This window comes from Hoplias malabaricus, chromosome 7 (genome assembly GCF_029633855.1).
Source record: "Hoplias malabaricus isolate fHopMal1 chromosome 7, fHopMal1.hap1, whole genome shotgun sequence".
NCBI classification, from domain to species: Eukaryota; Metazoa; Chordata; class Actinopteri; order Characiformes; family Erythrinidae; genus Hoplias; species Hoplias malabaricus.
The window spans coordinates 34,738,846-34,764,429 of NC_089806.1; positions in this window are offsets into that span (position 1 = coordinate 34,738,846).

Genomic DNA, 25,584 nt, shown 5'->3' on the forward strand with positions numbered 1-25,584 from the left:
AGTAGTACATCATCACTCATAAGCCTCAGTGAATTTTGTGAAAGAAATACAATGTATGTTTGTGAAGCACGTTAGTGTCTGTGAGAATAATTCGATTTTAAAAGACAATCATAAATCTGGAACATCTCATTTTTTCCCATCTCTGTTAAAGAAAGGATGTCAGCGGAGCAAAGAGACAGATTCTAGTAGAATTCTCTCTCTCTCTCTCTCTCTCTCTCTCTCTCTCTCTGTTTAATATTTTTTTACTGAAAAGGCAAATATTATTTTGATAGTAAGAATATGATTACACGCATAGCCTTAAATATTTGTAACATGTTTACACTGGATGCTTGTTTGTTTGTGTGCGTGCGTGGGTGATTTTTTCTTTTTTTTGTCTTTAAATAAATGGAAAACACATTTTAGTTTTGGGTAAAAGGCTAAGGTTCAGAGAATTATTATTACATATCTATTATACTTACAGTACTGTGCAAAAAGCAGAGACCTCAATAAATCAATCATTCAAAAGGGCAATTAAGAAGTTATCAGGTGAAAAAGCAGAACAGAAAATTACACAGAAGCCTCAAAATGTAAATATAAATACAGCACATGTATTTATATTTACATTATATTTATAGTTTTCATTCAGTTATGTTTTCCACATCTTAGAAGTTGGTCAAATTATCTGCTTCAAACCTTGGAAATGAACATATTCAGTGATGTTGATCTGGGATTTGAAGCAGACCGTATGTTGACTTTGCAGATTTACTTTCTGTCTATTTACATTTTAACTGTAACAACATTTTGACACACATCCTTTCATCCTAGAGTTTTATTCTAATAGAAGGGTGAGGAGAAACCCTTGTGGATTTTTTCAGATCTTGATTTTCTCCTTGCTTTCCTTAGAACATTTAAATATATATTTAATAAATGAATAAAAGATATAAAAATATATAAAATATATGACTTAAACATTCGGCATCACTAAGGATCAATGATGAGGCCCTTGCTTAGTAAACATTACCATTTAAAGCTATGTAAACCATGTGCTCATTGTAATAATAATAAAAAAAAAAAACACATCACATTACAGTTTTTTGGACTGCTTTTACCCTAATTCGTGTAAATGCTACTTCTAAGTTCAACTGTTTTGACCTTTGGTCACTGACATAACTTGTCTTTAAAAACTTCAGTTGGCTGTTTTAAACCCATGATATCGAATACACAGTGTTTCCATGAAAACAGAGAAAGAAATGGGCTAATCATCTGTGTAAACCAACGCAATAAAGTGCAGCTCGTTTGGGCCAGGTATGAGTGCTTTTCCATTCACCTCACTAAATTGCAATGAGCGTCTTAGGAATAGTAGAAGGGGAGGCAGGAGAAAGAGAGATAGAGAGAGATAGAAGAGAGAGAGAGAGAGAGAGAGAGAGAGAGAGAGAGAGAGAGAGTGAGAGAGAGAGAGAGCATGTGTAATGGGGAACATCTCTATAAAAGGGAGCTCTGCCGGAGAATAACTTTCTTTTTTGTGAATGACTTCACCAAAGACCACCAGAAGCACTTTCTACCATGGGGTCTACTTTCTTCTCCTCCGGAAAGAGGGATGACCTCTTGAGATTGGCAGTTTTTCCACTTAAGATCACATATTGAATTCCACTTTAACGTTTAAGCATACCCCCCCTCCCCCACCCACCCCACATACACACACACACACACACACACACACACATGCACCAGCCCAAAGGCTGCCTTTCCATTTGATGCAAAAGCAGATTTTATATCTAAAACACACAGTCCACACAGTGCATTTGATTTAATGCAACAGTGTAAGGGGCACATTATCATTTTATGGCTACTGAGTCCCATTGGCTCATAGCTGATGATGACAACTTATGTTTTAGCTCTGAATCTGCAAATAGAACCCCAATTCTTTTCTTTTTTTTTTCCATAAAAAGGCCACTTTACCAGCATTTAAGCTGCACTGCTGCTTGCCTTTACCTCTATAACTCAGTGAAATTGCATGGGTCAGTGTGCATGAGTGTGAATCTCAAATTATCCTTCGCAAAGTCATGACTTATGGTTGTATGTGCTAACATAAAATAACAATAACAGTCCGAGCGCCTAACATAATACTGCAGGTTTTGATTTGTGAAGTGTCTAAAGAACTCTTTTTATGACCAGTGTAAGAGAAAGTCCATCTGGGTGTGTATTTAATGTCATTCTGCACCATTAAAAGAGATTTTCATGTGGCCCTGTGACCCCAGCAGGACAATGCAGGAGCTGAATGGATTAACAGATTTCCCCTTCCAACTTAAAACAGGTGTTTTTTTTTTAAATAAAAGTGGTTCCTTCAAATAAATTACTGCCTCATGTGTTTTGCTTCAAAACACATTAGCTCATGGATTAGCCTGACTCTGACTTAGAGACCATGATCTAATGGGTGCTTTGAGCCATTAGCTGAGAGGAGGCTTGATAAACCCTCAGAGATCATCTAATTCAAGGATCTTCATCTAGACAGTACATACATGCAAGCTTCCAGCAATGAATCAAGCTTAAACAGTTTAGATATTTTTCTACCTCTGGCCTCTGTTTTACAACTTTAATATGTACTTAAGCTGCCTCTTTTTAAATCCTACCAGAAGTTCTACTAGTGTTTCAACTTTTAACTTAAGTCATTGGGTTCAAGCTTCTGTATATACTTCTTTAATGTGCCTTATATTATCAAAGCTATAATGTCATTGCCCAGTCTAAATCGTTTACTCATTTTTTGTTGATTTTTAGTTTACTACGCCATTTGGAGTCTTTCTATTGGGTAAAAATATAATAACGAAGGGATCAATAGAAATGCTCCAACATAACTTGCATGCATTATCTGTAAGCGTTTATCCAGTTCAAGGTCACGGTGGGTCCAGAGCCTATCTGGAATCATTGGGCGCAAGGCAGGAACACGCCAGTCCTTCACAGGGTGACACACACTCACACATTCACTCACACCCACGAACACATTTTGAGTCACCAATTCACCTACCAACGTGTGTTTTTGCACTGTGGGAGGAAACCGGAGCACCCGGAGGAAACCCACGCAGACACAGGGAGAACACACCAAACTCCTCACAGACAGTCACCCGAGACCGATCGAGTCCTGCTCCGGGTGACTGTCTGTGAGGAGTTTGGTGTGTTCTCCCTGTGTCCACGTGGGTTTCCTCCGGGTGACTGTCTGTGAGGAGTGTGGTGTGTTCTCCCTGTGTCTGCGTGGGTTTCCTCCGGGTGACTGTCTGTGAGGAGTGTGGTGTGTTCTCCCTGTGTCTGCGTGGGTTTCCTCCGGGTGACTGTCTGTGAGGAGTGTGGTGTGTTCTCCCTGTGTCTGCGTGGGTTTCCTCCGGGTGCTCTGGTTTCCTCTCACGGTCCAAAAACACACGTTGGTAGTTGGATTGGCCACTCAAAAGTGTCCATAGGTGTGAATGTGTGTGTGTTGCCCTGTGAATGACTGGCGCCCCCTCCAGGGTGTATTCCCGCCTTGCGCCCAATGATTCCAGGTAGGCTCTGGACCCACCTGGAACCATCCCTGAACTGGATAAGCGCTTACAGATAATGAATGAATGAATGAATGAATGAATGAAAATAAAAATATATGACCAAGTCATTCTCCATAGAGGAACAAATATGTGCAATGATTGATCTCTCACTGTAGAATCAATGAGTTTAAAAATATGATATGTTTGATATCCCCAATGGAGCCTGTCCCTTAAATGAAACACACAAGCTCAGGGGCAGCCTACTCTTCTGCGGATTGTTGATTTGTGGTTCAGTTTCTGTGTCTTTTTGTTTTGCTTTTATTAGTCAGTTGAAGGACTGACATAAACTATCACTGCAGCTTCATGGGTTGTATGTTTGCAGAGCTTCAGGCCTGATATGATATGATATGCATCAAAAAATAAAGACGTTTTAAGAAGAGTGTATCACATGTATAAAGGAAAGGTGCTTGCACCCAATGAGTCCTTCCTGAAAATTAAGATATCTTAACATATCTTATCACCTCTGGAATGTGATTTAAACCAAGATGTTTAAGAAAAAATATACAACAAAGAATTTCAGTTAAATCATTACGTTCTACATATGTTTTAACCACTTACTCTCCTGACATATTATTCACTTATTAATCTTAAGGTCATTCATTTAGAAACTATGACACCAGATGTTTTGCACAAGACCGCCCACAGTTTCAAGAAGATAAATACGGTAAAATTCCTTGAATTGTTTTTTTTTTCCACTATTGGTTCATTAGGAAGTAAAAGTTGTGGTTTGCAATTCAGATAGTAAGTCTAATAAAAACAGTCCATTATAGAGTCAGTCATGAAAAAAATGACAGCACACTTAGTATAGAGACAGAGCCTCTTCATTTTAAGTACTTCCTGTCAAGGTTTTATCACTATGCATAAATATAAACTGTTTATAATACATTATCAGCAACAGTAGGGCTTTTGAACCCTTGTGAAAACATAAAATTCAGGTTCATAAATGTTGAGACGGTACGTAAATTCTGAGTTAAAAAAAGCTGTTATTAGTAAATTCTGATTAATTACTAAGCATGTTGGTATATTATTAATTAACCTTTTAAAATATATATTTAATCAAATGACCCTGTGAAGGACTGGCACCCCCTCCAGGGTGTGTTCCTGCCTTGCGCCCAATGATTCCGAGTAGGCTCCGGACCCACCGCGACCCTGAACCGGATAAGAGGTTATAGAATGTGAATGAATTAATTTATTCAAATCTGATGCCTGTTTACACTGAGCTGGCTATTGATTGTATATTTCCAAAATACAAGTACGTTAAGAGGCGCAGCAGGTAGTGTCGCAGTCACACAGGTCCAGGGACCTGAAGGTTGTGGGTTCAAGTCCGGGTGACTGTCTGTGAAGAGTTTGGTGTGTTCTCCCTGTGTCTACATGGGTTTCCTCCGGGTGCCCCGGTTTCCTCCCACAGTCCAAAAACACACGTTGGTAGGTGGATTGGCAACTCAAAAGTGTCCATATGTTTGTGTGTCACCCTGTGAAGGACTGGCGCCCCCTCCAGGGTGTATGCCTTGCACCCAATGATTCTGGGTAGGCTCCGGACCCACCGCGACCCTGAACTGGATAAGCGCTTACAGATAATGAATGAATGAATTAAGATCAGAAGTTAAAACATTAAATATCTTGAATTTGCACCCTTCCAGTCATCAAACACATCAGTGGATTATCAAATCACAATTTCTGTTTCTCATTTCATACACTGTGACATTTTGGGAATTGGGTTTGTGAAATATACTGCACAGATTAAGTCCATAGCCATAAAAAAAAAACTTTTATACAGTCCTTATTTATACATTTTTATACACTGTTATATTATAAAAAGCAGAGCATAGCTATAATAGTCAGTCTGCATATGCTCAATCTGCACATGTTCACCTTAGCTGAAAACTGAGCTGTGCACATAGGAGCTGTCGCCACGTTCCGAAAAAGACACATTATTGAGTGCTTTTCTAACATGCTCGCAGTTTCCAAGCAACTTGGCTTTGCTTTCTGAAAACCTAGTCCTTGCCAGCCAGTTGGGAGAGGGCGAGGGAAAAAAAAGAGGCATCTAAAGTTAAATTTAAAGATGTGTTTCTCTTGGACGCATGTCTGTACAGCCATAAACCAAGGGAGACATTTTCATACTCAACATTTTTCATGGTTTTGCTCCGAGTTTCCTCCCTTCCTTTCTCACTCCACCTTGGCTCCAGTTACCTACTTCTGTACCGCCCCGTAGACCACAGCGGTAGGGACATCAGCTTCTAGTGAAAACCCAGTTATGAGCGCACATACCCCCCCTACACACACATGCCTCACAGAGTGCCCCGGCTTTGGAAGGAGCCTAGTTGTCCTTGGAACGCTTTCTGACTCAGGGAAAGCCTCTGAGACCTTACCACCTGGATGCTGACTACTGAAGAATCCTTTCATCGCCCACCCCTTTTTAAAGTAATGCCTTGCCTGCACACTTAAGTCTAATCACCGTTTGTTATTGGTACTAATCTAAAGGCTCCCAAGGCCTTCCACTCTTATTTTTATGTGGCAATAAACGGCCCATATTCCAGATCCTGGATGTTTGGAAAACTGGCCAGTGGTTTTCCTGCCAACTTTGTGGCATATCATCATTTGCAAGAACTGCTTGTAGTTTGTTATTAATTAGTGCTCAGCGCTCCTTCATAAGAGATCCATCATACGCCCTGTCTGGCTCCATAGCCAGTGTATTTGCAGAGTTTTACACCACTGATTATAGCCATGTTTCGACAGCCCACGGTGATGCGAAAACAAAGATTGGGTACCAAATTACTGTCATCAAAGGTGGAACAAAAATGACATTCAGAGCTCTTTCTATAATTCAGCCGTCTATGGCTTTTGGATTTACGGCTCTTTACAAGCTTCTTTCTACTAAAGTGATCCTGCAGCCTAACCATGGCCTAACCGTGACCGTTGTCATCTTATGGGCAAAGTTATCATCAAGTTTCACACACATATATATATATATATATATATACATACACACACAGTCCAGTCATAATATTATGACCACCTCCTTTCTTGTTGCTACCCTTACTGTCCATTTTTCAGCTCCAATGATCATACAGGAGCACATTATTGCTCTACAATTACAGACTCTGCATACTTTACCCCCATTTCACCCTGTTCTTCAATGGTCAGGACCACCACAGAGCAGGTATGATTTGGGTGGTGGATCATTCTCAGCCCTGCAGTGACACTGACGTGGTGGTGGCGTGTTAGGGCGTCTTGCACTGGTACGAGTGGATCAGACACAGCAGTGCTGCTCGAGTTTTTAAAAAGTAAGTATCCACTCACTGTTCACTCTGTTAAACAAACCTACCTATAAGTTGGCGACTCATCTGTTGCTGCACAGTTTGTGTTGGTCGTCATCTAGTCGTTTATCAGTGGAGAGAGGATGCTGTCTGCAGATGGTTTTGGTTGATGGACAGTTCTCAGTCCAGCAGTGACAATGAGGGCTTGAAAAAACTACAATGACCATGCTGTGTCTAATCCAATTATACCAACACAACACACGCCAACACATCGCTACCACATTAGTGTCACTGCAACACAGAGAATTATCCACTACCCAAATTATACCTGCTCTGTGGTAGTCCTGATCATTGAAGAGAATAGAGATAAGAAATTATGCAGAGACTACAGTGTGTATATGTAGAACTGCAAAGTGCTCCTGTATGGTCAGAAGAGCTGATAAAATGGACAATGAACGTAGATGCCAAGTATGTGATCCTAATCCAGAGATTGTTCAGTAATACTGTATATAATATTATACATAATATACACATTAGAGGCATTGAATAAGTACTTTGTATAGGTGTGAACACACAGCTGTATACCTTACGGCTACCAGAATTTTTGCTAAATATGTTGTTATAGTGCAAATGGTAAACATCAATTCATTTATTTATGAGTGTTCCCACCACTTATCCAGTTCAGGGTGGGTCCAACACAGAATCACTGAATGCAAGACAGTAACACACACTGGAAGGGGCACCAGTCCATCACAGGGCACCATACACTCACACATTCACACTTGTAGACACTTCTGCATGACCAATCCACCTACCAGCATTTGTTCAGACTGTGGGAAAAAGCCCACACAGACAGAGAGAGAACACACCAAACTCCCCACAGACAGTCACCCAATGCAGGGCTCGAATTCACAAGCTCAGGATTCAGGAGCTGGGTGAGAGTGACACTACCCACTGTCCCACTGCACTGTCCACTGAAATAAGCAAGAGAATCCACATGAAATTCCCCAAAAGCAAAGAACCACAGACAATCCACCATCTTAGGATTTACAGTGTACCTATGAACATATATTTAATAATACATGGAACATAATATTTCCATGTAATAACCCCTTTTTTGTTTGATACAGTAATTTATTTCAGTTTCCTGGGTTAAAAAAATCAATAAATGCAATAAAATAAATAACTTTTAGAATCAGAAAATCACCATGTGTGTGTGTGTGTGTGTGTGAGAGAGAGAGAGAGAGAGAGAGAGAGAGAGATCTGCAAAATGCAGTTTAATTTGAGCTTATGCAAATATACATAGGGTAAATGTGCATTGGTGTAAATGTGGTTTTCCTTCTCTTAGATTAGCTACTATTAGCACAATTTAAGGTGAAAAGAACGGCAGAGGAAGAAGCTGAGCAGCTTCATAATGATATGGAACCTAAGGCAGCTCTTTAGAGAAGCTGCGTAGCATATTTTAGTATCACTTTAATCTGACAAAAGTGTGGAGATGGAATCGTATTTCAGCAAAAGTAGGGGTGTTGAAACACCCACATCACCTCCCGTTTGCTACGCCCCAGTGCCCAATATACCACAGGAACTTCTATGATTGTGGGGAAATGCTGTTCTCTCTGGTTTGTTTAAGTACAGAAGCTCCATGTCTTTTACGGTGGAATGGTATGCATGAGGAAAATAAAGACTGCTGTTTGCACGTGGCTGAAGTTTAACTTGTCTGTAAGTTCTTATTCACTGTTTGAATTACCACAGAAACTTGAGTTGTTTAGTTCTGTAGCACTTTCTGTCTGTGTTTACTTTCATGCCGTTAGCTGTACCCCAAATTTGGAAACTCCAACTTAATTAATCTGAAAAAGTAAGTCAATATTACTGACCTATGAAATAGGAATAGAGCCAAATCCTCATCTCAGTTCGTGCTTTTCAATGTTTTGACATCTATCCATTGTCTAGAAAACTCCAAATGCCTAGCATACCAAACAGAGATTACCCATTAAAAACATGTTACAGAGATTACCCATTAAAAACATGTTACAGAGATTACCCATTAAAAACATGGGTTAAAAACATGACTTTCATTTTTAATGTTGTCAAATAAAGAAAGCAAAACTAAAACCTCCTAAAAAATCCAAAAACCACCGCAACCCTGAACAGAATGAATCATTTACAGAAAATGATTGAATTAATTAATTAAAGAATGAACAAATAGTAGTTTTCTTTTAATTAACTATGCAGCTTTTGAGCCCCATTAAACAAACTAACTGCTTGCGTGAGTGGAGTCACTATTTTAATGGAAAGTATTTTAATGGAAAGCTCTGTTATTAGATTGTATGACATGAAGCCTCCTGGGTAACATGTGTGAACAGGGGACGCCATCACCCCCTGGAGAATTGTGGTATACAGAGAGCTGAGTCATAAGCTGTGGATGGGAATTAGCTATAACAAAGGAAGTGAAACAAAATATGCATTATTATTTCATTTTATATATATATATATATATATATATATATTTTTTTTTTTTGAGTATGTACATACTCTTCTGTTAATGTAATCAGAGAGACATTTTACATTAATAGCACATAGCAGACACTTTTCTCTATTTAACCATGTTAACAGTGTTAGCCGAATGCAGTGTTTGGAGTCTTGCCCAAGAACTCGTTTGGTGTGAAAGTCATTGCAGAAGGCTGTCTAATTAAAACTTGAAGTTGGCCTGAGTTATTCTTTTTTTTATGTATTATTCCATAGAATCAGTTGCAGCTATTTGTCCATCTGTTGTCACAGTGTTAACCATACTTCTGCCCAACCATGTCCTTTGTGCAACATTTGAGGTTTTCTCATATCCTCATTTTCAGTTTATCACGACATACAGACAGATTAATTTGGGGAAGGGGTGGTGAAGGATATAGCAAAACTCTATCCAGATAAACCAAAAACAATCATTCCTTCTCAAAAAGGGAAGATTAGAGAAACAAGTACTGGCTATTCATGGTTATACCATCTTGAATGATTTTTGTTTAAACTGTATTTCAAGTGTAAGGCTGAAGTAGAAAGGCATTTGTTAAGAATCACAAGGTTCTTTTTTAATAAATTGTTTGGACTGCACCAAGACGTAGAAACACAGTGCATCTGATAATGATTTGTTTAAAGTATCCTGTGTTTAAAACTCATGGTAATGGTTTCTAAGTGTTGGGGCCACCCTCCAACTCAATCACAGCAGCATAAATGTATTCATTCCTCAGCAGTTCAGTGATAATAAATTCATTATCTGACCCTCAAATGCATTGACTGACCATTGCAGGGGTCAAACTCCATTGGGTCTGGTTATGTGGGAGTATGTTTTTGTCTCTCTCTCTCTGAGTGAGTGTGTGTGTGTGTGTGTGTGTGCTTTTTAAAGCTTTTAAAGGGGAAGTGATGCCAAAGGATTAGTATAATTGAAATTAGAACTATATTTGCCTCATAATGTGCATGCAACTTTGACTACTACCAAGTATTAAGGAAGCATTAAAATGGAACAAAAACGCTGAATTATTGTAATGAAGTAATTTAAACTTACTTTATGATACGCATGTGCGACATACACTGGAATAATTTTATAATCAGTGCAACCCTGGGCAGATTTTTAAAGGCAAACATTATCTGAAGTATTAATTAACTGCAAGTGAAGCAAGTTTATTGTTTTCATCTCTTTGCACTCAAATAGACACATGCTAAACTGGCCGCAGTGGCTGTTTGTTACCACAGAAACTACTGTCCACATGCAGAGAAAAATAAGGTGAGTGATTTTTAGAAAGTAGCTTGGTTTCACATCTCCTTGCAAATTCCTCATTTGAGAGAGAAGCATAAAGCAGTCCAGGATTAGACCTTGCAGTTTAGCCATTAGCATCTTCCACTTTTAGAATGCCAGTTTTCAGAATTATTACTCAATGATAACACTCAAAATTAAAGGTTTAAAGCTCAGGGAAATACATTTTTTTATCCATGCACAATATTACAAATGTATACTATATGTACTATCTATGGGTCCGCCAACATTTCTTCTTTAATAAAGTGTATTAACTGGGTGTTTGTTCCCTCTCTGTTGCAATTACAGCTTTTATTCTTCTTAGTATGCTTTACACTAGGTGGTGTACAATTTAATGGTGGATTTAATTGTGTTCGGGAATAAAAACATCAGTGAGGTCATGTACCTATGCCAGACGATCTTAAAGGAACACTAGGCAAGATCTGGTATTTTTTGCTCACCCTACTGCTGCAGAGTGTAATTTATATTTAATATCCTGAATCAATGGACTTGGGGGTGGTTTCCTACCATGCTCCAAAGTTACATATATGCCAGTTTCTGCAGTGCTGAGCCCGGAGTACTAACAGCAGAGACTCTTTTTGTGTCTATTCATTTAAAAGCTGTAATCTTAAGGTAAAAATACTACCTAATGTTCCTTTAAATAGCTCTCCATCTCATCCCAAGCATATTGGATTGAGATCCATCACAGGTTCTCTACTTCATAGCTACTTGGCAGTGGGGCTTACACCCTTTAAGCCCATACTTAGCATTGGACATTGACTTTATTCAGGTGCTCCAGAGCATACAATTTCATATCATGCTTTTCTAAAGACATTTTTACCAGATGAGGATGCACAACCAAACATCTGTGTCTCCAATGTGTGCACCATAAAGCAGCTGAATTCACTGATTATAAGGGGAGGACTATTATCTTTTGGACACATAGGGCAGTTCTATACATGACTGTCCGTCTTTTTGGGAAGTGATTCTGTGGATTCACTCAACGAATCAGCTTTAAATTGCTGCATTGTTGAGTTATTTTAAGAATGTTTCAGGGAAGTGAGTATATATTGCTTGTGGTGCTGTGAATGTTAATGATTTAACCTGGTGGAAATGTATTGTAGTATTTTTGGGGTAAGTGTGTTCAGTTAAAGGTGTTTACAAACACAATACCCAGCCTGGACTGTCGTGTACCCCCATATGTGTAGGAATCTTTGACTGTGTGCAGCTGCACTGATCATGTGTGTATAGATGGCTTTAAAACTTTATGAGGCGTGGTTCTGGCCAGCTGCTTCAATCTTGATAAATGGGGCTATTCCTTCAGACAGTTAGACATGCTCATGTGAGCTAGCCTTTGTCCAAAGGCTTCCTAAAGCAATGAGGCATGCTGCCTGTTTTACAGAACCTTCAAATGCAGAACCTTATATAAGTTTCATATAAAGGCTCATATATCCAAGCATTAAAAAGTGAATACCTTTGAACTTGCACCATTTTGCATTCCAACCTGTGATTCAATACTAAGCGGCATTGGCTGGGTTAAACTCGTAGAACTATGAAAATATCTCACAGAAGAATTTAATTGCTCAAACGTTGCTTGTTGGTATTTCAGAAGACTGAATGAAGAATCTCCTAAAGCATTAGAGAAAAGAGATGCAAGAGATAGAAGAGATACAAGAGATGAGATCATTTTGACCAACATTAAAGAGAAAAAGTATAATATAGAGCTTTTAGACACTCAATAATGTTTAAAAATCAACACTGCACAGAAAACCATTCCTTTCAACAGTTGTGAAGCAGCCGAACACACACACAGTGTACTCTCATCCAGGAACGTCCTGACCATTGTAGAACAAGGTGAATCTGGGCAAACAACGCATGAAGAGCAACAAATGAACTACACGCTGTAATTGCTGAACTACAAAGTGCTCCTGTATGGTCAGTCGGGCTCAGAGAATGGTCAGTGAGTGGAGAAACAAGGAGGTAACAATAACAATGTTATGGTTGATCTGTGTATTTCTAGCCTTCAAGTTATCATGAGACATTGCATGTTGTAACTGATTGTATTGATATTATTGCCTTTAAGCTAACAGTACATTTTAATACATGCTCACGAATGGTTCCAAACGAGCCAAGTAGGGCCTAAAAGTGAACCTTAAACCATGTTAATCACGACGAAATGCAGACATCCAGCGCAAACTCTCCTTAAATACACTACCTCTGCAGAACCTCTAAGCTACAGCAGAGATCACATTTGTTGTTCGGGCACACTCTTCTTGCTGGCGAGCAAGGGGACATGATTAGAGTTGCCAACCGCCCCGTATTTGGACGCTTAAAGCCGTGTTCCGTTTTGAATTTTATTCCGTATTTTTGAGGTCACCTCAGCCGAAGGGAAGGGCAGTCCCTTTTAATCAGCCAATCAGCAGCCAGATAAAGCTGTCCGTCATTCAGTGCTGCAACCAATGGAGTCACAGTCCCTCCTACAGTGGGTTGTTTGGAAGCAACAGGTCAGTGCTGAAACACTGGGAACTCATGGCTCTGAATTAGAGCTGTAGAACTTAGCACCGTGCTTTGGAGAAACCTCATTCTCACTCAGCGCATCTGTTATAAAGCCCCACCTGCAACAACATTGTTACGCTGGCTCTGCCAAAACTGAAACAATTGCCTAAACCGACTCCTCCGCACCCCTAATGTATGCATACGTTTTTTCTTTTAGAAAGAAAAATTATGCCCGCACACTTTTGCCCAGGCCTACCCTGGTTTGGCTGTGCAACTTGTTCAAACGCTCCTTGGATTGGTAGCAGATGAAAGACTGCAGTGAGTGCCTTACAGTGCAAGAAGGCATGATGAAGGCAGAGCAAAGCCCAGTAGGTACTGTGCGGCGCCATAAGAGAAATTATTATGGAGATATTAAGGGGATGTCTTCTTTGAAATCTATTCCAGGAAGATTTGCACAAAAAGCTTGGATTGCTCCATAGACATTCATGCATAATTTTACATGTGGCATTTTTATGCCAAACCCACAAATATGATGACAGCTTTATGATACCAAGACAAATATGTTCGGTACGGCATGGGTGTAAACATGCCTATAAATGGATTACTTTTAATATAGCTCATGGTCCAGTATCTGGGTCTGAATAAGCTCTTAGTCTAGTCTACTTGGTGCATGTACACCTTCTTTTTCTTTGACTCCCTCTTGTCCACTCCTCCTCCACACCCTCAGTCCTCCTTTATCTCTCTTTGTCTCTGTCTTCTGACATATGTTTGAGCTCAGACGCGCAACATCCATCAGCTAATCATTACAACCTCAAGGTTGCGACCTCTCGCACTCTGATCCTGAAATCTGTCTCTCTCTTTTTGTTTTTGCTCTCTCTCTTTCTCTCCTCTCTCCTTTAACTCTTCCCTGCTGAAGGCCACTTGATTGAGATATAAAGCAATTTGCTCCGACTGCAGGAAACACAGAAAGGAAATGGCTGAGCGCTGCATTGCCTCGAGTGCCACTTCAGGTTATTTATTTGGACAGCGGAAATATTTGGGTGGAATTCTCCCATCTGCAGAGGTCACAGACGCAGAGGAGCTGAGCATGTCTGAGGTGTCACATTGTGGGCCTGCTGGGGGAGGCTGCAGAGTGTGAGAGAGACCCTCTCCTTCCCTCTGACCTCTCCCACACGCAAACAAACACAAACATCACTCCCACTTTTCCCCAATCCAATTAGTTTTATCTTGCTCCTGACACACTCCGGCACAGCGGCAGCTAGTCTTCGCGTACGCTTTCATAACAAAGTATTACTAACAATCAAAGCCTCGCCAAGGTGCTGTTTTGATTGATCATTAAACCTAAAGCACACAAACATCTGGTTCTCATCATGCGCAGGGACTCTGGGGCTCAGCCACAACCGCAGATGCATAGTGATATGTTACATTGCCTGCTGTTGTAGGAAAGTTGTACGGTTTGCTGATGTTTTTTGGTGTAAGAAATGAAGTGGTGCAGTTACTGTAGTTTATTAAAGTCCCATATAATATTATATAAAAATGCCAAAATGAGCATAGTTAGAATAACATTTTTAATTTTTTTGGCTTAGATTCTGGGCTCACTGGGTTTTGCTTATTTAAATAAAAAAGAATGTATAGTATGTAAATAATAACTGCAAAACTAAATCATTCAGTACAGTCCTAATGTGGATGACACAACTAAATCAGACTAATTTAAATGTCTTTGCAGTAGCATTCAGCTTAAAGTAAGTTAGACTCACCAAAACGTGTTTATAAAAATGTATTTAAACCTACACTGCTTTGTAAATAAGGACAATCAGAACAGAACATTTAGAGACGGTTATATTAGTCTTAACATCACAGTGTGAAAAACACTATGAGAAAAAGAGAGGTTGGAAATTGATAATGTAAATATTTATTAAAGCTGTTTTGGGTACATAAACCCACACAAATATAATATGAGGAAAAACAATATACAAAGAATGAATGTCTTTAAAAGGACATTGTCCAGTGCTACTGAACTGGCCACAAATAAATGTGCCTCCGAAAGCAGCTTTACTAAAAACTGAAGTCCAACTTAGACATTCTATGTGAAAGTTCTTGTTGCCTGCATGACACTGACCACTAAGTCTCACAATGACTTACTTGTTTCTGAACATTTCATTGAGTAACTGACCTCAGTTTTTGTTGAAGTTTGGTTTTGTTACAGACATGGACACTGTATATTAGGCAATGATAGTTGTTGACCCCATGTTGTTTCATGTGGGGAAAAAAAAACTAAAGCATATATATATGGTTGTCCACTTAATTATGTAATATCAGTTTCGACAAAAGTCTGCTAAAGAGTTGCTCTTTGATGGCCCAGTGTGTGAAGATCATTGCTGTGGCCTGCTTCTGTTACACTACTTAGAATCATGGACATTTAAAATCAATGTATTCTACAATTTCTAGATGAACAAATATATATTTGAGAATGGGGCTTGAAATATTGCATTCAGTGTTGTATTCTGCCACAGAATGGAATCATATTTGCATATCAGACAGACCTGGAGGTACACTTTAATTGTACTGTCATACATTAACCACTGTGGACAATTGTTAGTGAAAGTTACCCAAATGAATAACTATGGCTTCTCATGTTAAGAGACATAAAAGGCTTTAAAATGAGAACACGCCTCAGTCTACAACGTCACCATAGCACATGGTAGGTGAGGTATTCTGTCTGCAAAACACAGCTACACAGCAAATTCCCCAGTGTTGAGTCAACATTATTATTGTTACAATAACAATATGAGTGTTAAAATTGATGAATCTGTGCTGTACAGTTAAGGATAGAGGACAACAATAATTCCAACCCATGGCATATGTGACAAGGCAGTGAGTGAATCATGGTTTACAAAAAAATAAAAAAATAAAAATAACACACAGCATATACCAGCCAACCACGCTGCCAACCTAACAGAGGAATTTAACAAATGTTTTGCTTTGTTTTAATGAATAAAATAATGAAACATTAAAGGGGAAGGCTAAGATTGTAGAGAAATGCTGTTCTGGTTTGTTTACGTTCAGAAGCTCTGCGTCCTATAAGCTGGAACGGTGTTTTTGAAGAAATAAAAGACTTGTTCGTGCTTGTACGTGGCTGAAATTGAACTTGACTGTAAGTTTTTATTAACCATTTGAATTACCACAGAAACTAATTTGTAGCTTAATTTGTTTTGTTTTGTCACTTTCAGTAATGAAAAAAGGTACATGATAAATGAAGGTAGAAGGTAAAAGGTAAATGAAAAAAAGTTATCCTTCTCTTGAATTTGGAGACATTTCCACTATAAGTAATACAAAACAGTAAAATAAGTCAATATTACCCACCTATGGAGCAGGAATACAGCAATATCCATATCTCACCTCATCTCATTTCACTCATCTAACCACATCTTACCCATTTACAGGCACTGGGACTAAAACACATTAGTCCATTTTTGTGAGCAGACAGGAGAGCGAGCAGAGGATGAGGAAACATTTTTAAATAACATCATTAATCAGTTTCAGAGTATCACAGACTTCATACTCAGGACGTACTGTGGGTTCAGGGTCAACAGCAGAAGATTACACTGGGTCCCATTTTTTATCATTCATCAAGAATTGAAAGCTGAGGCTGCAGTGGGCAGAGGCTCCACCAAAACTAAACAATTGATGACTAGAAAAACATAGCTTGGTCTGATTTATCTGGATTTCACACCGATGGTAGGGTCGGAATTTGATATCAATAGCATGAATCCATGCACCCAACACACCTTGGCCCTTTCTGGGCCTGTTAAATACCAGTCAGTCAGTGTTTTAATGTCACAGCCTATTTGATGATTGTTGCTGATCTCATGCATTCCTTCATGGTCATGATTCACCCATCTTCTAATGGCCACTTCCAGCATGAAAATGTTCCATGTCACAAAGTTAAAGTCTTCTCAAACTGGTTTCAGGAACATCACAGCAAGTTCAATGATCTTCAGTAGCCTTCTTAGTCAGATCTGAACCCACTTCATTTGGGAAGAGGTAGAATGGGAGCAGCATTGCAGATTTGCAGGAACTGCCTGATATACTCATGTCAACAAGGACCAGAATATTCCAGCATATTGGGGAATCTGTGACTTGAAAACATAGGCTCTTTTGAGGACAAGGATTTGTCCTGTCCAATATTAATATAGTTTTCATAATAATACATAAAAATGGAAGTCTTGAAAGTAAAATGTCATATTTTGTTCTTTATTCCAATTTCAAAAAACAACATAAATAATACATTTTAGTATATTACAAAATGCTTTAAATTAGATTCAATTATAGGCAAATATGCAGCAAAAATGTAAATGTTACCTGTTGAAACACTTTAGGAGTGTTAGGCTCTGTATAGTCTAGTGCTATGCTACAACAATTCAGTCTGAGCAGATGTTTTTTTACACAGAGTATATTACATAAATCAGAGAATGAAAAATAAACACAAGTGTAGCCAAAACATCATTGTGTCCCACATACGGTCACTACAGAAACACTCTTTGTTTTTTCTGATAAACAATACCAAAGAACTATTCCATGCATTTCAGCTTAATCTAGTGATTGTCAGATCCAGAGCCATTTGAAATAATTTTATGTAAAGGAAGTATATCTGCCCTAATTCATATATATACATATATTCATTAGTGGAGCTGAAAAACTAAAACTGGACAGTGAAAGTAGAAACAAGGAGATTCTCAGCGCTGCAGGGAAACTGACGTGGTGATGGTGTTAGTGTGTGTTGCGGATCAGACACACTGGAGTTTTTAAACACTGTACCTACTCACTGCCCACCGTTTTAGACACATCTGTCTTGTTAGTCAACACTGTATATGTCCTGCCCAGGGCCAAAGATTATCTGTTGTTGAACATTTTGTGTTGGTCATTTTCTAGTCCTTCATCTGTGGTCACAGGACGCTGCCCACAGCACGCTGATGGATGGATATTTTTGCCTGGACTATTTTCATTCCAGCAGTGTTACCGAGGTGTTTAAATACAGGGCTTAGTGTGAGACATTGTTCACCAGAGGGCAAAAGTACCGCCTGTTTTTTCCAAGTTCAGCTGAATGACACCATTTTTTCCTAGATAGTTTTACTGTCTGTCACTGGAAATGATTAATGGTTCACATAACCCACTCATGCTTATGCATGAATTGAACCTAGTTCTTTTTTTTTTCATCATATCTTTGTTTTCTGTTACTGTACTGTGATTTTTGCTCAGTAGTTGGGACATGTTCTATCCCTTTTCCATTTAATTACAATGTTTAATCATTTGGGAACTAAGGATACCAAGAGTTTTCCAAATTGACTTTTTGCTCATTCCTTTCTCATACAAGATGTCAGCTGTTCAGCATGATCACTAATGTTGAATCTGTGTGTAGAAAGCCATACTACTGTGGCATGTGCAGAATATAGCCTGGCATTGTCTTGCTGAAATAACCACTGACTTTATAATGCTCTTGCTGCATTCAGATTCTGAAGAAATACATTCCTGCACATTTGAGTTATGATTGCTACAGAATGTTATACAATAATGCTGTGCTTCCTGAGGCAGAGGCTAAGACAAAGTTGAGTCGCACATGAATGTTTCCCTTAGAGGCAGTTACATTATCCTCCATTTAAGCGAATCAAAATACCAAAATTCTAACAAATTGGGAAACAGGAATAAACATGAAGTATACTGCACATTCATTTCACAGAGCAGGCAAACCACAATGGTCTAGGTTTATGGAGAATTACTTGTTTATGGTGCGTTATTCTAGTGTTCTTCTGCTTTAAAGGCAATGCTGTCTCCAGAACCATTCTGAGTAGTGATTTTGCACAGGAGCGACGATTTCTCAATGCCATTTGAGAGCTCAGTGTTCACACAAACTTAGCAGTGGTGTCCAATAGGTCTTTCCCAACACCAACTGAGATTTCTCAGAATTTCCTGAATCTTTTCAAAATATTATGGGCAATAGATGGTGACTGACCAAATTCCTTTCCAAACTTACATTGAGAAATATTCTTTTTGAACAGTTTGATGATTCACTCTCAAAGTGATGAGCCAAGACCCAAATTCACATTGTGTGTATACATAGAAGTTAATGGAACCAAGCTTATTTCTCAGTATATATCAATTGGTTTACTTTATTTTAACACACTAGGATCATACGATATATTTAAATACATAAAAAAATTAAAAATGTATATTGTTCTGCCAACAACAATATACAAACTAAATACTGGACAGCAGCTCTTTATCTCAGTCAAAGTCAAAGTGATATGACAGGACAGACAGTTTTTACACACACAGATAAGTGGGCTGTAGGGCATTTGGGGGTGGGGTCTGTAAGAGGGAGTAAAGACATGACGGACAAGGCAACTAAGCCTTAACACCATAATTCATTGATGCACTCCATAAAACTGGGATTTTCCTTCAGCTAGTGATGGATGTGAGCCCTAACAGAGATGGACTGCTGTTGATAGGGAGCAGCCAATACCAAATGTAATCAAACTCTGAGTGGAACATGATCAGATAGTAACAAGGCTGTTTTAACAGTGATGGATCCTCCCTTAGGAGAGGACCATCTCATTACCAGGTCAGAGTAGGTCTTTATCTTTAGGTCTATCTTTCAAACTCTGCACAGCACCAAGCCATCTGTGTGTGTTTAGGACGTGTTTGTTTTTGACCTTTAGTTGAACTAATATATGGGGCTTATGTCAGGTTTTACCTCTTCCTTATTCTATTAAATTCAGCCATTATTACAGCTCCCGTATTATCATTTGAAATTAAAGGTTGCAGATGTCTGAGCCAGACAGATGTTGTTGTTTTTTTCTCCAGAAAAAAAGGCCTTTGTTGAAAGAGGAAAAAAAGCCCCCAAAATCTGCAAAAATTGGCTACATTTTCTATTACATAAACAGAGATGTTTTAAATGAAGATAACATTAAATATTGTGTATGAACAGGGGATAGGGAAGGTAGTTTACATTCTCAGCAGAGTAGTCTTGATAACAGGCCAAGAGAAATATGAGCCATTTAAAATGTGTGCATTAACGTAATTTATTGGGCTCCTACTCTGCTCGAGTACTCTTCGAAGCTGCCCCCCCTTTTTTCCAGGCCTTGAGACAAATGACAGGTCCCACCTCCAGAATGGATGGGAGTGAAAAATCATTCACGGTTGGTAATCGCTTAAAACAACACTATATTTACAGACTAATAAGTCCAAAACGTTCCAGGGCTGTTCCCTCGCTCTGATTGGGATTTGAGACCCCTGACAAGAAAGCCTGCTTGATTTACGTCAAGTTATGTGGAAAATCTTTTTCATTTGGAATATGGCAATAGCTGGCGAAGGGGAGAAGAGAAACAAAGAGAGTTCGGAGTTTGAGGGGGGAGGTGGTGGTGCTGTTGGGGACTGGATTTCATAATTCTTTGTGTATGTCTGGAAGCCTTCCCCACATTCCGATTTTTAACCAATTTATGTCCAAAAGCAGTGACCTAGGAATTAATGAGGCTCTCGCCTTAAGTTCCAGCACAGCTGAGGTCAAGTAAATCATCCTTTAGGGGCTGCACTCTTCCTCTCTGTCTGCTCCCTCGCTCCGGCTCCGCATTCTACGATAACGCGCCGACGAGGGGCCTGAGAAACACCACCTCATCGACACTTTCTGTCTATCCAGCAGGACATATTTTAGTGTGAGTATGCTGGGCGGCTATAAACAGGGCTTTTAGGGGAGGCTGAGGCCCTTGATGAATGACTGAGGGCCAGGCTAAGAGGCGAGGGGTCACTTTCTTAACTCCACATTACAGCCTTACTTGTTGATGTTATTCACATTTCTCTCTCCAGGGGCTTCCCTTTTTTTCCGTCCTAGTTTTATCTGAGTATTTTAAAGCTTTTTATACATGTGATTTAGAGGCACTATTTCCCTTTGAATGAATATTAGCCAAGGCAATTGTTAATCATCCTGGGTGCACTTATACTGTGGAAAATGATGATATCATAGGCGTTAATTTGGACAGCCTAATAGACTCGCAGCTCACTAATGGCTGCTGCAAATCAATCATGCGAATTTTATGCAGCAAAATAGATTTGTCACCTCATCTAATGAGAGTTTAACCACTAAATATTCCTATAATTAGTGTTTTACAATCATAGGGAAAAGAATGACAGCATTCCTCTGCAGGCCCTTTCAAGCTGATGCATTTCAACACCAACTCAGGGTTTCACACACTGGCTGCGAATATTGCTCAGTTTACAAGTTTTTAATACTGTTTTAATTCCGAAGTCTTTTTCCACACATAGTCAGTGAAATAACATTCATCTTCTCCGAGCCATATCTCCATATCTCCTGCTGTTTATAGCATTAGCAAACATATCCCGCAAGGTTACATTATTGCATTGGTCAAGAGTTAAAACCTTTCCATGTATAACCTACAGACATTTGGTATTGTGCATGCCCTACTCTAGGCAATACTTTATGTTGTTTACAGGATTACTCTCCGAGCAACAGTTAAGTTGATCTATGGGTCAACCAGCGTGACAGTTGTCTATATAAATCTGATCCGACTGCAATTACAGCCATTACATACTTCAGCCACTTCTAAAATAAACTGCAAGATGATGTCAGCGAGGCGCTCTGAGATTAAGCAGTTCTGCAAAGTTCTTGGCTGATGTTTCCAAGGGAACACCTTGATGGCTATAATTACTGTCATGTTACAAGAGCGATGAGAGATACCAGAGGCCCAAATAAAACGTAAAATGGTTTTGATATAATAGATGTGTATCTCTTTGTTTAGAAATTCCACAGACCATCTGCTGCTCATCTCAAGGGCTGCTCGAGCCTTCTCCTGGCTTTGTTTGCTTAAGCGTTTCACTGCAGTGAGTCTGAATCACTGCTGTGGTGTTAAAGAGTTGTGGACAGAGAAATGGACATCGTCTACACTGTACTCTTAATAAGGTTTTCTCCGATTTTAGAGAAAACCCAAAACCCTTAAGTCTTAGCTCTGCTCATATTTGACATATTTAAAAGTTATTTCCATGAAAAAAGAAGTCCTATAAAAGACCATTTGCCATCTTCGTATTTGACATATTTAAAAGTTACTTCCATGAAAAAAGGCCTTAAAAGTGGCTTAGAAATCCAGTAACTCTACATCTTCACCTTCATTCAACATACATGCATGTATGAATATGCAAATAGTCCCTACTTCTATCTCCACCCACCCTCCCGTAGCTTGTTTCTGTTGCACTAACAACTGTAAACTGCACAATGGCATAGTGGTAGCATTGGATTAATGCAGACATACATTCTAGAACCAGATCCCCCCACCACCAAAACTGAGCTGTCCTCGGCGCCGACCAAACACTGTCCAGAAAAAAGATTCCAGGAAAGTCCTAAAATAGTCACAATGAAATCCCACAAAGCTAAATTAAAAACTCAAACAAAGTACATTCTCCCACATTATCCTTTCTGCTCCTCACCCCACCGCTGCAGGTCTTGCTGCTCCACTTGCCGCTAAGTCCACTGTTTACATTGTCACCCTCACTTATCGTTTCTATTGGGCATTTGGGCCAGACTAGCGCCGGACGCAAGAGAGAACATGAAAGACCTCAAAGTCTGTCAACCATGGTTGTGATGGCCAGTGGTGCTCCTGTGTCTGACCTGCCTTGACACCCCTGGGGTCTTCTACCATGCTTGGGCTTTTTGGTGCTTTATTTTCTCCATAATATCAAGCCTATAATTTAATCTTACACTGTCTAATTGTTGCTGCTACTGTGGCATATATCAAATTACATGCCACGTATCCTTTTAACAACAATGAAACAAAACGGCTGGCTGATTGAAATCTCCTTGAAAGAAAAAAAAGGCTAAAAAAGGCTAAAGTAAGCACATTAATGAATGAAATGTCATCACTTATTGAAACTATGGTCTCTACTAAATAAACTAACTTAATTCTACAACTGAGACTTTCTGATTTAAATGTAATTTAACCAAAACAAAAAGTCTTAGACTATTATTGATCCTCCACCAAATATTTTACATTGTAGTATTCTACTGGCATTCTTGAAACCTTCAAAACTCAGTGGCCTATTGCTTTGTGGCTAAACTACAGATGTTTTGACTTCAGAAGAATAACAGTTAACTGGGGCAGCTCTAGCAAAGCTGAAACGTGACAAATTGATGTGTTAGAAATGAGAGTGCCCTATTCAAATTCAGAGTGAGCTCTTCAGTGTGACTTGTGTATGTATTGTTATGAGTGGCTATCAGTGTGTATTAAATATCTATGCCATTTTAAACATTAGGGATTTTTTTTATTTGAAATAATTTCCCAGTATGTAAATTATGAGAATCAGGACTAAGTTTATAGGAGTTTAATCAGTGACATATGTGGGACATAAGTCACATTTAACTAGTAATGCTAAGAAATATATGTTTATTCATTAATGTGACATGCCAAAAATAAATAAATAAATAAATAAATAATTGCTGCACACATTTTTAAATTAAATTTATAAACCTGAATATCTGTGGCAATAAATAATTTTACATTGAAATTTAAAAATAAATACATAAACATACTTGGGAAATCAGGCACAGATCACCAGACTTCTTCAGCCCCTACATACATGGGTCAGGAAATCAAAATTGACACAGGTCTTAGGTCATATAGTAATTACAAGATATTTAGCAATTTTTTAGATATATTCTAGCCTAAAATCATACTAAAATTGTGGCTCATATGTTTTGGGCAACAAATTTTTCCTGGCTTTCTGTAAATCTTCTAAAAAGCCTGAAAAAACATATAATTGGAGAATGGTTTTGGCACAGAGCAGCCAAAAGGGCTGTGGGCACATTTAAGTTGGTGGTATAAAGGATTTGTCATTTTGTGGCTCGGGCTGTTATTTGATGTTGCTTCACCAGTTTATATTTAGAGATGTTCTGCCCCTGTGGGGTATATTCACAGAGGAATGTGCTTAGAGTGAAACTGTGTTACTATTGCCACTGAAAAGTGAGCTTTCTTTTAAAAGAGCAGGTTAGTGTTCATATCACATTATTTCGCTAGGCTGTAATTTACTATAATAGATGGGTAAACTGTGGTCTACCTAATACTCAGATGGCGGCAAATATTTGGCATTTTGTGACATACAGTTTGCTGACAAATCTACAGAACAAATTATAACCTATTCTGTTGTTTTCATTTCAAGCCAGAAATGCCACAATACAAATACAACAACGAAAATACAACATTAAGTGAAATGCTGCATTTGAGAAAAGCTGAAATGGAGGGGTACTCACAACAGAAATGCTCTCAGCCACTAGATATGTGTCAAGTTTGTCACGTTGCTGTGAGGTGCATCATCTACAGGAAATATGCTTGTATCTTTTGCTCAAAAAGAGTTTAATCCACATTTTATGTTACTAAATTGACAAGAATATAAAAAAATGTCTGTTTTACTTTTTGTGTTCTCACATTTATAGTTCTGTTCTCATGTTTGTAGTTCTGTCATTGTGTTTGTATTTGTGTTCTCACATATGTAGATCTGTTCTAGTGTTTGTAGTTGTCATCATGTTTGTATTGGTGTTCTAGTATTTGTAGTTGTGTTCTAGTGTTTGTAGCTGCGTTCTAGTACTTGTAGTTGTCATCGTGTTTGTAGTTCTGTTCTAGTGTTTGTTGTTCTGTCATCATGTTTGTATTTGTGTTCTTGTGTTTGTAGTTATGTTCTAGTGCTTGTAGTTGTGTTCTAGTGTTTGTAGTTATGTTCTAGTGTTTGTAGTTGTGTTCTAGTGTTTGTAGTTGTCATTGTGTTTGTAGTTGTGTTCTAGTGTTTGTAGTTATGTTCTAGTGTTTGTAGTTCTGTCACCGTGATTGTATTTGTGTTCTTGTGTTTGTAGTTCTGTTCTAGTGTTTGTAGTTGTTATCCTGTTTGTAGTTCCGTTCTAGTGTTTGTAGTTGTGTTCTAGTGTTTGTAGTTGTTATCCTGTTTGTAGTTCTGTTCTAGTGTTTGCAGTTGTGTTCTAGTGTTTGTAGTTGTGTTCTAGTGTTTGTAGTTGTTATCCTGTTTGTAGTTCTGTTCTAGTGTTTGCAGTTGTGTTCTAGTGTTTGTAGTTGTGTTCTAGTGTTTGTAGTTGTCATCGTGTTTGTAGTTGTGTTCTAGTGTTTGTAGTTGCGTTCTAGTTGTGTTCTAGTGTTTGTAGTTGTGTTCTAGTGTTTGTAGTTGTCATCGTGTTTGTAGTTGTGTTCTCGTGTTTGCAGTTGTCATCGTGTTTGTATTGGTGTTCTAGTATTTGTAGTTGTCATCGTGTTTGTAGTTGTGTTCTAGTGTTTGTAGTTCTGTTCTAGTGTTTGTAGTTGCGTTCTAGTTGTGTTCTAGTGTTTGTAGTTGTGTTCTAGTGTTTGTAGTTGCGTTCTAGTTGTGTTCTAGTGTTTGTAGTTGTCATCGTGTTTGTATTGGTGTTCTAGTATTTGTAGTTGTCATCGTGTTTGTAGTTGTG